The 11,389-nt window shown below is 35.4% G+C and overlaps 1 long non-coding RNA gene across 2 annotated transcripts; it reads right to left on the bottom strand.

Annotated features, from left to right (window-relative positions):
* Positions 1 to 5,400: 5,400 nt before the first annotated feature.
* Positions 5,401 to 6,997, bottom strand: LOC139892300 (uncharacterized). 2 transcript variants are annotated; one of them, XR_011774025.1, is made up of 3 exons: positions 6,856 to 6,997; positions 6,194 to 6,693; positions 5,401 to 6,092 (listed from the first exon to the last, which is right to left on the bottom strand). It is a non-coding gene; the product is annotated as an uncharacterized lncRNA (long non-coding RNA). The 2 variants fall into 2 exon arrangements; XR_011774026.1 differs by having other exon boundaries at positions 6,835 to 6,997.
* Positions 6,998 to 11,389: the final 4,392 nt, after the last annotated feature.

The following is an 11,389-nucleotide window of genomic DNA, read 5'->3' on the forward strand; positions in this document are numbered from 1 at the left end:
TCCATTGCCATCCCTACTCCCGGGGTTCGATTCTTGGCAAAACCATTTCATTCAAAAAGGGAGTGTGCCCAGAGGGTGCGCCTTGTGCGCAATTCACCCGGTACCAGGTTTCGCGTTCAGGGGGCTTGATTACCCGATGTTTACCCTCTATGGAGGAGTTAATGTACTCGTTCACAGAGGGGTTTCCTCGCTAATAAAAAAAAATATCGATATATATATATGGCATATATATACACGTATTAATCGTATATATATGGTTTAAGTCCTTATTTTAACAGCTTTACCTTTGATCATAGTATCGGGTTTGTTGGATACGGGTAAATAAGTCCTCATAACGAGGGAAGACAAAGGATCGGGTGATCATATACTCACGTTGTGACACCGCTATTTTTTTATTTTTATATATATACGTGGCGGAAGTATTTATTTATTAAGTACAAAATAAACATTAACTATTGCTAAGACAACCAGTGTCACGTGTGATTACAAAATACATGTTAATACGGAGAAGACGTAGTTACAATCTGTTTTCAAAAGAACACGGTTTTAATTATAAAAGATCACATCAGAGTTAATCCTGTCAAATATAACATCACCATGCCCGTCTTCTCCCAAGGAGCACTATCTACAAAAGCTATCAACCTGCACGGAGGAGATGGAGGGGAATTAGCACGAAGCTAAGTGAGTACGACTAAGTACATGTCATAGCATACATAAGCGTTATACTAATCATGTCATAATAGTCTAACACACAAACATCACCCAAGTGCCGTCTACAGAGACTCTAGCGGCTCAGCCAAACCATTAACCACCAGCTGATCGGACTGGGGCTTACCAGAAGTTCCTCCACCACCGTATGTATATACATAATCCACACGCGACAGGCGCGTCATTCACATATATATACACCACGGCTGTGTAGGCTACCACAGAGGAACCCAACCCGCAGGTTGATCTCTCCTACCGAGGCTACCACACAATAGGGACGTACCGGGCTCCAGCAGACAAGCATCAACTAACATGCAGTCATCACAAGTACTAACTAACCATAACAATAAGTATATCTAACAAGCATGGCAATCATAATATAACATGCTTCTATATACTATATTCTCCAGTTAGTCCCACTCACCAAATACCAGCAAACGAGAAGGTATTCAGCTATCTAATCACTGAACCTTCTCTTTCTCCTTTTCTCCTGAGAAAAACATATACACAAGTTAGTTTCTGTTCGTTAACATCAAATAACACAATATATAAATTTTTTATCAAAAACTGTCCGCTAAATTTTTTTGCTTAACTTATGCACTTTCAAAATTTACATCATGAACATCAAAATACAAACGGGCAGCATAACGGCTAAAACTCAACACTTAGGTAAAATATTCTGCCCTGGACACTCAGTCGGTTGACTGACTCTTACAGTCGGTCGACTGACTCTTACAGTCGGTCGACTGTCGACAAAACCGGTCGACTGACTTTCCCAGTCGGTCGATTCATTTGGTATTACATCAGTCGGCCGAAGGTAAATCTCAGTCGGTCGGTTCACTCAACAGTCGGTCGGTTGTCTTCGTCAATCGGCCGGTTCAACCCTCAGTCTGTCGACTGTCGACCGACAGTCGGCCGAGTGTGTTCATCTTCATCAGAAACTGAACAAATGCTACAGACTTCACGATGAAATCCTCAAATCTCGATCTAGAGCTCGTTTTAAACACCAAAATCGACCACAACTTGTTCACTACTTGTTATAGACTCAAAACCCACAACAATTTGACCATAACAACACTTAAATCACTTGTTTTGACACAAATTCAAGCTTTTTACAAAACTCACACAAAACTATGAATTTAACAACGAATTGAACACAAAAACACATGTTACTTACCTTGATAGACTCAGTAAACGATAACAAACACGATTCTAACACCAATTTGAGCTCAAAATCAATGTTTAAGGATTAGGGTTTGATTGGTGGAGAAGATGAAGAACGGATGTGATTTGGGAAGAGTCTGGAAAATGCAAGAAAGTGGACAACACTAGTCACTTAATTGGGTTTAATTCCCACACTGTGCGATACACGGGTATTTATCAGTTATCTGATATCTTTCGTACAACATTTGGTAACCCAAACGAAGTCCAAATTAAATAAACAAACCTGTTCTGTGACCCTTGTCACAAACTGGTCCTAACCACATCATTAAATAATAATAAATATTAAATAAAAATAAAAGCATATAGTAACACATTACTAACTTAAGAGCAAAAATAGTAATCTTACAGCTAGGCCCGATTGAGGATGTTACACAAGAAGCTAAGAGGTATTTGATGTTGAATGTTATTTTTTTTTTTTGTCTTCGTGTTCGTTTTTAGTATGTATCTTTTTTTTTTTGTTTTCGTGTTCGTTTTTACTATGTTTTTTTCATTATTTTTATGACTAGTTAACTTTATTTTTAAAAAGGAAATAGTTTAACTTTCTGGCTAACACCCATGTGAATTTGAGATTACACACAATCCGAATCACTCTATTTATAAGCAAATTGACTTAGCATATGTATAGCAATGTGCATTGAATATGGTCAAGAAATTATTTTGAATTACCTTTTTTTGTGTCAAATTCTTGTGAAAAGTCCATTGTACTCTTACTTGCTTTGTCCTGAATGACTTTCATGGGAAGTTTGGTGTTTGTTTTTCTGCTTCGGAAAGATAAATGGTTTTACTGCAATATAAAGCCAAATACAATGGTTATGAGAAGTCATGAACGAAATCGAGTCTTCGTGATTTTTATAGTAATTGGTTTGTTGCATCTAGTTATATGATTCTATTAAAATTTGAATCTAATGAATACTTGTTTCTTATTTGCTTACAAAATTGATGTATATTCACAGTTATATATATGATTGGTGTAGTCATAGCTGTGTGGTGTTTATTGTATGTGTTTATTTTATTATAGACTTGTAGTCATAGTTGTGTTGTGTTTCTTTTGCTGCCATAAAAGCACACACAGCCCGTTTAAGCGCATATATTTTTTTTACTGATTAAAAACCACATTGAGAACTATTTGAGTGGGTCTGAAGGTGATTCTGAGTCAATGAAATCTATTGTAAGTGGCAATCAAAAGGAAGCTTCTTGGGTTTTTAGGTCTCTGCAGAAACTGAAAATCGACAAAACTTTATACACATTTGGGTCAAACTCATGTCAACATGTGGCAGTTCATGATCCCAATATAGGTAGCAAAATATGCAAGTGAGGATGCGTGTTTTGTTTTTTACGGAGTATGTTAGTGCACCAGATATCATATGGTGATTTAATATCACAATCCCATAAGGTTTTGTGCTTTGATCTACTATCTATTATTTTATCAAACTAAAATTGATGAATTCATTTGGTTTATGCAGATATGTCACGATCTTGGTCCCTAAGGTTGAGGTTCCTATTTGGGGTGCCATTTACATTCCTTACTTCATCACCACATTGTACTCAGTTGGAAGTCCAGGGTAATTTGTTTGACATAATTCCTTTTCTTTAAATTATGATCTTTAAGAGATTCACATATTATGTGGTCATTGGGTATCACTTATCATATAGTACTCATACTCATATTCATACTCATATTCATATTCATATTCATATTCATATTCATATTCATATTGTGATCTTTTTTATATATTTTAGGTCTGTTCATTTGTTGTTCTACTGGATTATTTTTGAAAATGTCATGCCCCTGCACCGTACAAAGGCAACATTCATTGGTTTACTTGATGCCAAGCGGTCTAATGAACACGTCGTGACCGAGAAACAACTAAAAGACGCTCTTAAGAACAACAAATCAAATGCCGAAGCAGCACCTTAAAATATCAAATTCAAGATGGAAGTTAAAAACAGTCAAATTGGATTGTACAGTGTCAAAATGTGTTGTGGGTCAAATGGGTGTCATATTGCACACAATGTGAAATATACTAGATTTTAAGAGCCCGTGCGTTGCACGGCAGCTCTATAAAATATTATTCGAAAACGTTCATATTTGGACCGATTAAGTGTATGATACAAGTATATTTACAATGAATCTAAAATGTCATACATAGTTCTATAATTTTGCCAAAAACATAAACATATTCGACCTTTACACGGAGAAGTTAACACGATTGCGTTCACTTGTAACTGTTTTCCCACCGACACAAGAATATGAGCATCCATATTTGGCCAAGGGTTTTTTCACCAACAAATATAATACAAGTATAATTAAAGATATTGACATATCTGGCATGTAAGTTAATTCGTTTTTTATAAGTAGTAATAATGTACATTATGCGTATCTTAAGTTTATTTATAGTTAAGGTTGTATACGTATAAATTAAGATTGTCACAAATATAGTGTCACACAAAAAATTGCTAACGTGACTCATCATACATGAGAACGACAACACAAATAACAAATAGGTGATCAAAAGTAGTCATGGCATTGTTGTACCAATTAATGAAGGTTGTATATATTGATATTTAACAATGATCAAAAACATATGTACACGACTATTTAAATTGTGAAGCTTCTTCATATTGAAGCTCGAGAACCACAACATCAAATGACAAGAATATGATCATTCTCTTTTTTTGCACCACAAAAGCAATAAAGTAAAAGAAGTAAATATAAAACATAACATCTATAGCAAGTCTATCAACTTCTCTGCTGATCTTGGAAACGAATTTACTTGCTTTCTCCATTTCTCATTATGACATACTACCTTTTTTCTTGGCTAATCTGATCTTCAACGATCACCATTTTCGTTGTTTCACGCCCACAACTTCAAGATATGTTTTTAACATCCGTTCTTCACCTTTACGCATTAGTTTGTGATGTTCATGGTGTAGTCATTTTTGTCTTGACCATATCTTCAATCTTCAATACCCATAATATTATTGTCCATGTTCTACATAGAAAAATTAACCGAATCTATTTTTACAAATAAGGTGGCTTATGAGGTTAGCACTTGATTATACTTTAAGCAAAGCTTAAGTAGTTAGCACTATAGATAAGCTATAAAGTATATTAGGTGTTTTTTTCATGCACGCATGACTCAAATTGTCATATTAATGGAGAGTATTAGTGATAGCTTTCCTAATGATAACATCTGCAGCCTCATCAAGCCTCTCAAACGCAAGGACTTTTTGAAGTATATATTCAACAAATTATGGAAGTTAACCGATATTCAAGTCATGTTATGTATTATCACTTCTTATCTGTACCAACAAAGAATGAACATGCTATATGAAGATTGCTCGACCTGTACGGATTATATCAACAAATGCATGAAATCAAAACGATGAACTATAAATAAATGTATCTATAATATGTCTCCTTATGTATTATATGAAAAAGAAAAATAGTTTCCACAATACCTCCACAAACACTTAGAAGTGCAGTTTCAAAAAAGTACTAAATAAAATCATATATTAAGTGTTTAGCACGCGTGCCTACACTTTAAATGACTTTCGACCCAGTTAACCTGCTCATATACCCATTTGTCCCACTTTCAACATATAATGGGCCAAACATTTATAATTCAATGGGTCTAAATTATCACCTCTACACAATATAAATAGAACATAAGCCGAAAAACACACCTTGAGATGCATACTAATTAGAGTTCATTTGGCCCAGTTTCAACATATTAAATTCAAGCTCCGTCACTCCATGACTTGTTAGGGGTTGGCCTATATACATGTCCTCCTTGAACAATATTGACTCCACATTTCATTTATATCTCTTGCTCTCTCATTCTCTCATCATCAAACCTAACAAACCCATCACCTTTGAAACATCCCGGTAATGTATCAACATCTTTTGCTCCTTTGACAAAATAATGTCTGTCTAAATGGACTCAACGGGTAAACTACGGAGAGAAAAAAAGGCTAAGAAGAACCAAACTACTACGTAGTACAATCACTTGAGTGATATGTAATCTTTCTAAAAAGAGGTATAATTTGCAGTTTACAACACAATACCAAAATTTCAAAAGGATCCAACCTGCTAAGAGCCTTACATTTGTGATCACAGTGCTGCAGCCAACCAGATTCAAACACACTTATTGAAGTTTCTGTATAAAAAAAAAAAAAAAAAACACATTTGAATCACAATCTCTAGGGAATTATATAGTATTACCACAAAGAACCAGTTGCTTATAAAAAAAATAATAACCTTTTCAGTCACAACAACGATGGGATTCATACCAAAATTGCTCGACATAAATCACTTCATTGAATACATGATCGATAGATGAAATCTGACTGCATTCTTAGAGCCCGTTATGAGACATATGTATTATTCGACCATGTGAAGTAATGAATAGTCACCCTCGTAACTTTTCATCCAGCAATACAACTGGTTATAACTCCTACAGTAATTTTAAACGCGTCTAACAATACAAGTAATAGATACCATAAGACGAAGCCATTGTTGTCATACCCGGGTAAATTTGCAACTTCATCATTTTAAGTTGACAAAGATGCAATGAGAACTTCATTAGCAATACTTGCAATCTCTCTAGAAATATAATCTGCACTTTATAGAATCTTACCAAGGAACCCTTACCTAATTATTTAGGGTAACGCCGAAACCGATTGAAGCAAAAAGATCGCGTAAGAAAGTGTTGATTTAACCTGGATTCACCCTGCTAATCCAACTATCCAAGCTTAACCCTACAATCAAACATTAAAACTAAGTCATTTACTCCTTATAAAACCAAGTAAAATGACCCATATAACTGCATCAATAAGAACTTGAAATAAACATGTGAAAGAAATATCTGAATATAAGAAAGAAATCATGAACATAATTACCTGTGAATCCATAATCACTACCTGAAACATATGGGTCAAAATTGGGTTAGCTGCAAGCGTTGCTGCACTTTTGTTGTCCTAAAAGTTCATTTGCAAGTCATATAAATGAAGACCTATAAGTCAGAAATCTAAAAAAGGGTCTAACTAAATAAAAAAAATCCTGAGTCGGTACGACCTACTTCATATAATGAAATCCAACAAAGAAAAATACCAATTTACTTGTTTCACAAATTGAATAGTACAATCAATTCTATTAGACATATGACATCATATAAAAGAAGATGGTTTACATCGTTTAAACCGTAACATCAAAATTCATTACCATGACCATTGAATAAGAAGTATACAAAACGAATACTTCGAAACATAAAATTTGTAGAAACGTAGGTATTATTATAATGGATGGTCTATATATATGTATTTATTGAAACACAATACCTTGATTACGAATAATCACCACCTGGCTGGACTTCAAAACGCCATCATTGTCTTCATATTATTGTTACATCAGTTTCAAATGAAGTAAAACAACTCGAATAATGTAAATGAAATCAATTCCAAAAGCAAGTTTGCACACGAACTTAGTAATTACCTTCAGGAACTTCTGCAAAATATCTTCGGCAAGTGTTGCTCAATTCAATCATACCGAAATCAATAGATAAATATGTAGATGTAAAAAATTGCCACGCAAAAATATCTCGTAGGCCACGATGTGAAGACAAATGTGAGTCTGTACAAAAAGGAGATTTGACAAATAATCATTAATGAAATTAACCAGAGTTACTTCTCCTACAACTATGAAAAGTAGATATTGTTGAAGTATTAGTTTTTATGCAATTCGATCAACTTGTTACTCAAACTTCTTGAAGCATCAAAAAATAACAATGGACGAAAGAAGTAGTTGGAGAGCAAACTAACCCCACCCAACCCATTTGGACCCATATTAAAACTTAACCACTTTTACCGATCCATAATTACCCAACCTGCTCTTGCAACGTCTAGTAAAAATTAACCATACAATGATAAAAAATTGTTCATACTGGATCGAAATTGGTAACAGTTACCTTATTGAAAGATAGTCAAATTATTATATGGAAATCGAAAACTACAAACCTGTACAAAATCGTATTGATTCAAGAGTCGATTCGGTGGATATGCATCTTTAACCATGAATCGATTTCAAAACCGATTGGTAGTGAAAATCAATACGAAGCGATTTGTTTTGAAGCCCTAATTAATTGATCATATGTAACATCCCGCGTTTTTTCGTTAAATTTAATTTTAACACCGTCTTTTTTTTTAAAAAACATAATCTTTCGTATTTAAATTAATAGTTTCCGTGAGTAACGTTCATTATATTCCCGCTATTTAATTTTGACATCACCCGTTTACTCGAGCGTTTTAAAAATATTTCGTTTGGTTAATTCCCGCACCCGACTACAAACATGAGGGACTTAAGTTGACAAGTGGGCAAAGTGGTGACTAGGTCAACTAGTCAACCACTTCACCTCCTCCATTCATTTTCACCAACACTTTCACCTTCTTCCTCCCTTTTTCTCTCTACTTCCCTTTTATGAACACAAAACCCTCAAACACAAATTCATCATCTAAAACCGAATCATGGAGCAAACATCAAAACAAATTACATATTCGTGATCCTCTCTTCATCCTCTTCGATTTGGTACCAATTTCATCCGTTTTGGGTAACTTTCTAAAATCACTAACTTTCTCTAAATTCGTTTTATATACTTGAAATTGTGTTAGTTAGTGTCTATGGCTCGTGTGTAACATGAATATATGTTTTGTTTGCTCGATTTGTGGTTTGGAGTAACTAGTTTGAGTTTTTGAAATGGGTTTGCTTAATCCTTGATTTTGGATGAGTTAATGTTGTTAGATTGTTAAAGTGCATGTTTTAATTGTGTTACTAGTATCATTAGCCACATTTTGATGTGTAGGTTGATTAAGAAAACTTCAAAAACCCGATTAATGATTTTGTGATGTTTGACTAGGGTTTGATAGTTCTTGACATGAACTTTTGATGCTTGAATGCCATGAAATGTTAATTGTTAGTGTTTAGTAGTAATGTATGCTTCATTACCCTCAAAACGGCATATCATATGTGTGAATTGGATTCTCGAAACTTAAAATGCGATTGATGAACTTGAAACTTTGAAAATGGACTTTTATTGATCACTTGATGAGATTTCGGCTATTGTAAATGATGTTTGTGATTGATGAATTGTGTTTAGTTTTATTCCTTGTAAAAATACCTTTCCGATGATATAAGATACATGTTCTAATTGTTTGCGGATCATAAAATGTGATTGTTTGTATTTTGGTTCGTGACTTGGACCATTTTTCTGCAAACAGCATTTTTCCCAGGTATGCGCGCCGCGCATACCACCGCGCGCCGCGCGAATCCAAAAACCCAGATGAATGGCCCTTTAAGTCAAGTTCTGACCTGGTTTTACACTTGGGTGCGCGCCGCGCAACCCATTGCGCACCGCGCAAAACCCCCAGGCCAGGCTCTTGTGTTTTTAAATGTTCTCAAAATGTTTCTCGCTTAACCGTAACTCCGATTAACATGAAAATCGGCTATTGTGTTCATATATGATTTCTCATCAGGGGAAAATTGTCGGATACCCGACCCGACCCCGTTGACTTTGACTTTGACCAAGTTTGACTTTTAGTCAAACTTAACCAAACTTTTATGCAAATGTTCTAACATGCTTTTATACGTGATTCTTGCATGAAACTTGACAACATGATTCACATGCTATACTAATCGAGTCGTAACGAGCCATAGGACTAATTGAACACATTTCGCCCGACCTTGTGTCGTAACCGGTTAATTGATATAACTTACTTGTTTAGGTCAAGGCTAAGCAACTTTCATGCACACGTTTACTTGTTGAAGTACCTTTATACTCGTGCACTCGAGGTGAGATCATAGTCCCACTTTTTACTCTTTTGAACTTACTTTTGGGATGAGAAAACATAAACGATTCTTTTGAACTAAGTGAACACAAGAACGGGAAAACAAACATTCTACATACGAGTTTAGAACGAAAATCCTCAATCCGATTATCATTAGTTACATCAGATGGTGTAAGCGAGAACTTATGTTATATGGCCATATGGGTTTGACAACCCTCATCTTTGACGGTTCGCTACCATTTACGGATGAAATATATTTTCGAGAATCAGTGTTTGTTCTAGCACTATTGATGGGGTATTCAACGGACGGAATGTTAAGCTTTGATAATTGGGTGCTCGTGAATATTAACTTTTAGAATGTACTACTATTATTTCAACTTTGCAAATCTTGTGGTTCGACTTACTTTACTTTTACTCACTTACTCAAACCTATGATTTCACCAACGTTTTTGCGTTGACAGATTCTTCTATGTTTTCTCAGGTTTTCACATGGCTATTTGTTACACGCTTCCGCACTCTTTGATTACTTGATTGGAGTCTACCATGCATGCATACGCTAGGGATAGCATTTTTGGATTCAAACTTTTGTCTACTTACTTACGCTATTTATAGCAACTGTGGTTTCAAACTAATTATGTCGCAAGTTATTTCATTCATACTTTATAACTTTGTAAACTTAAACTTATTGTCGATCCGTTTGTTAAACTAAACTTTGTACCTTTCAAATGAACGCGACATAATTTTGGTCAAACGAGTCTCATATAGGGACTACGACCACGCAACGGGACCTAAGTTAACGACGCCGTCAATAACGGTTTTGGTCGGGTCGTTACAAGTGGTATCAGAGCGTTGGTTGTAGGGAACTAGGACGTGCATTAGTGTGTCTAACAGAGTCGTTAGGACGCATTAGTGAGTCTAGACTACAACCGGATAGTTAGCATTTGCATTCTGACATACATTTGCTATAGATAGCACTTACTTGACTACCTGTGCATTATACTTGAATCATTCTTAGGAAGAATTTTTAATGGTACCCAACCTTCATCATACGAGCTCGTATTCTGCCACCTTGGTTCGGGAACTCTGACTCCATGGTTGTTATTCACCCCGTCTCATCTTACTATTCATAAGTATTGTAAAGTCACCGTCACTACTCTAGATGAGTATCGTCATCACTGTTTATCGCTACGGTTGCGTACTACTCGTTATCATGACTCGTTACTCTTTTCATACCTGAATACCTTATTGTCTGACTCGAACCACATTGCCGTGAACAATCATTTATACACTTCCCTCGGGGAACGCTTCTTTATAGTTGCACTAATTCTTTCGATTCAATACGAGTCACGTTAGAGACGTTGTTACACTTTGTTTATTTTAAACTTCACGATTGCACGAACTTGAATCTATAGAGTGATGTGGGATGGAGGTATGAGTTAGCGTAATATAACGACACTCGATCAACGTGGTTATATTACGGTAAGACATACCAAAGTTCTAGTGACGCGTGATGGTGGTTAGACTCGATCAACCTAAACACCACCATGTGCCATGTACATGACTTCATCTTTTCAGGTTTGGACATCCGAAAACTCCGAGAATATTTATAACAACCATA

This window comes from Rutidosis leptorrhynchoides, chromosome 2 (genome assembly GCF_046630445.1).
Source record: "Rutidosis leptorrhynchoides isolate AG116_Rl617_1_P2 chromosome 2, CSIRO_AGI_Rlap_v1, whole genome shotgun sequence".
In the NCBI taxonomy this organism is placed as follows: Eukaryota; Viridiplantae; Streptophyta; class Magnoliopsida; order Asterales; family Asteraceae; genus Rutidosis; species Rutidosis leptorrhynchoides.